The 2,560-nt window shown below is 40.9% G+C and overlaps 1 non-coding gene across 1 annotated transcript; it reads left to right on the top strand.

The window, feature by feature from the left end:
- The first annotated feature begins 1,028 nt into the window (after positions 1–1,028).
- On the top strand, positions 1,029–1,135 carry LOC127088373 (small nucleolar RNA R71). Its single transcript, XR_007790211.1, has one exon. It is a non-coding gene; the product is annotated as a small nucleolar RNA R71 (small nucleolar RNA).
- The last annotated feature ends 1,425 nt before the right edge of the window (positions 1,136–2,560 follow it).

The raw sequence follows: 2,560 nt of genomic DNA, 5'->3' as shown, positions 1-2,560 counted from the left end.
GGGTTTGTTTGAGTCTTTGGGGATATGGTATAGGTGGTTTATATGGCGGGGGTGGTACGTAATTTTTATCTTTAGGTTCTTCTCCTTTATCTCGACCTTCCTGGTTTTCAGATCCCTCTGGTTCCTTTACTTCGTCCGTGGGTTTTGTACATTCCTTAGAAGTTTCGGGTTCACTTAATCTAGGGTTTGGTGGCTCATCATAAGCGTTCCCACTTCGTAGGGTAATGGCACTGGCTTGTCCTCTCGGATTTTGTTGAGGTTGTCCAGGGAACTGTCCTCCAGGTGTAGTCTGAGGGGCTTGGTTTAAAGATACCTGAGAGATCTGGATTTCAAGCATCTTGGTATGAGTAACTATTTGGTCAACCTTGGTTCCTAACTGAGTAATCAATTCGTTAACATGAATTTTTTCGTTCATGAACTCCTTGTTTTGTTGGGTTTGAGCGGTGATAAAATTTTCCATAATTTTCTCAAGGCTCGGTTTTGGTGGTACAGGTTGCATAGGTTGATTTGATCTAGGGGCTTGATAACTAGGTCTCGGAGGTGCATTATTTTGAATAGGGTTATTGTTTTTATAGGAGAAGTTCGGGTGATTCCTCCATCCAAGGTTATAGGTATTCGAGTATGGGTTCCCTTGGGTGTAGTTCACTTGCTCGGAGTGGGTTTCGTTCAATAGACTGCATTCTGCAGATTGGTGTCCTTGGGTTCCACATATCTCACAATCTGACGAAACTGCGACTACAATATTCGGGTTCGTGTACATATGCTCGACCTTAAGGGCTAATGCATCCATTTTAGCTTGCATCATGTCTATAGAGCTTAGTTCATGCACTCCTCCTTGGGCTTCCTTCTTTTCCACTGTCGCTCGTTCGACTCCCCATGATTGATGGTTTTGAGCCATGTCTTCAATGAGGGCACTAGCTTCAGGGTAAGGTTTGTTCATCAGAGCACCGCCTGCGGCAGCGTCGATAGTCATCTTTGTGTTGTAATGAAGTCCATTATAGAAGGTTTGAATGATTAACCAATTTTCTAAACCATGATGTGGGCATGCTCGTAACAACTCTTTATATCTCTCCCAAGCTTCGAACAGCGATTCTCCATGGTTTTGGGTAAATCTAGTTATATGGTTTCGAAGAACGGCGGTCTTACTCGGGGGAAAATATCTAGCAAGAAAAACTCTTCTAAGGTTATCCCAAGTCGTAATGGAATTGGGTGGAAGGGAATCTAACCATGATAGGGCTTTATCTCTGAGGGAAAAAGGAAATAATCTTAAACGTATTGCCTCAGGAGAAGCTCCATTGGTTTTAAAAGTATCTGCTAATTGAAGAAATATTTTTAAATGTTGGTTAGGGTTCTCGGTAAGACCCACAAATTGTCTCTGTTGCACTAGTTGTAACAGGGATGGTTTAAGTTCAAAATTATTGGCTGGGATTATTGGGCTTACTATACTAGAACTAGGTTCTTCATTAGATGGTTGAGCGAAGTCCTTATGAGGTCTTTGGTTTTGATCTTCGGCCATAGCTCTCTTAAGAAGTCCTTAATTCTTTGGTCTGCTTTTCTTGATCCTTGAGTGTGATTGTTGCATTCATGCATTCATGCACCCATTTGCATCCATATCATCAATAAATAAGAAAATTTTCAAGGAACTTAAGGGGTTTATTTGCAAAATTTTCAGACATGGAAAGACAAAGAAGGAATACAAAGAAGTACAGCTTCAGGCAACCAAATTTGAAAGAGTTAAGGAATCTGACATCCTATGTATTAGATCCTTTGGGTTTCAAGGCTCGTTTTGGGAAGCTTCTTCCTCTTCTGACTACTCAGGTGGATGAAGGATTGGTGAGTGTATTGGTGCAGTTTTATGATCCCTTGTATCGTTGCTTCACGTTTCCGGATTTCCAGCTTTTGCCTACCCTTGAGGAGTATGCTTACCTTGTGGGTATACCTATTCTCTTGGCTTCTAAGGTCTATATCGGAAAAAGTAATGTCTAACCACAACTTACTTGTGTGACATTATTGATCCCAACATGACCTCCACCAAGTGAATGGGCTTGCAAGTCAACTTGCTAAGGAATAACTCCACACAAGTCGACAAGACTATGCCATTCTCCTATCCTAAGTGCACTCGAGTTCGGGTATAGAACTCATCTCACAAAGATCACCAAGCATACAAGGAATTAATATCAAGCAATTCAATCATTACATACAATACAGTAATCCCAAATTGCACAAAAATATGTCACAAAAAAAAATATACAATACAATACAACAAATATGAAAAGTAGGCAAAACCCACTAGGATTCTACTTCCCCAGCAGAATCGCCACTTTTCTGTAGCGGGGTATTCGTTACCATTAGAGATATTGACTAAATCCAAGGTAAATCATACAAGTCGAGTCGCCACCGCACTTCTATTTATCCAAAGGAATGGTTAGAAAGCGAACAAAAACCTAAAAGTTTTATCGAATCAAAAACTAGTAAAAATGTCAGAGATCTGGGTAAGGGGGTTGGTTATGCAATGGGAAGGTATTAGGCACCCAAAGCATCCTAGGTACTCCTAGGGAGC

This window comes from Lathyrus oleraceus, chromosome 5 (genome assembly GCF_024323335.1).
Source record: "Lathyrus oleraceus cultivar Zhongwan6 chromosome 5, CAAS_Psat_ZW6_1.0, whole genome shotgun sequence".
NCBI lineage: Eukaryota > Viridiplantae > Streptophyta > Magnoliopsida > Fabales > Fabaceae > Lathyrus > Lathyrus oleraceus.
Note: the sequence above shows the minus strand (reverse complement) of the source record. Positions and strands in the feature narration are given on the sequence as shown.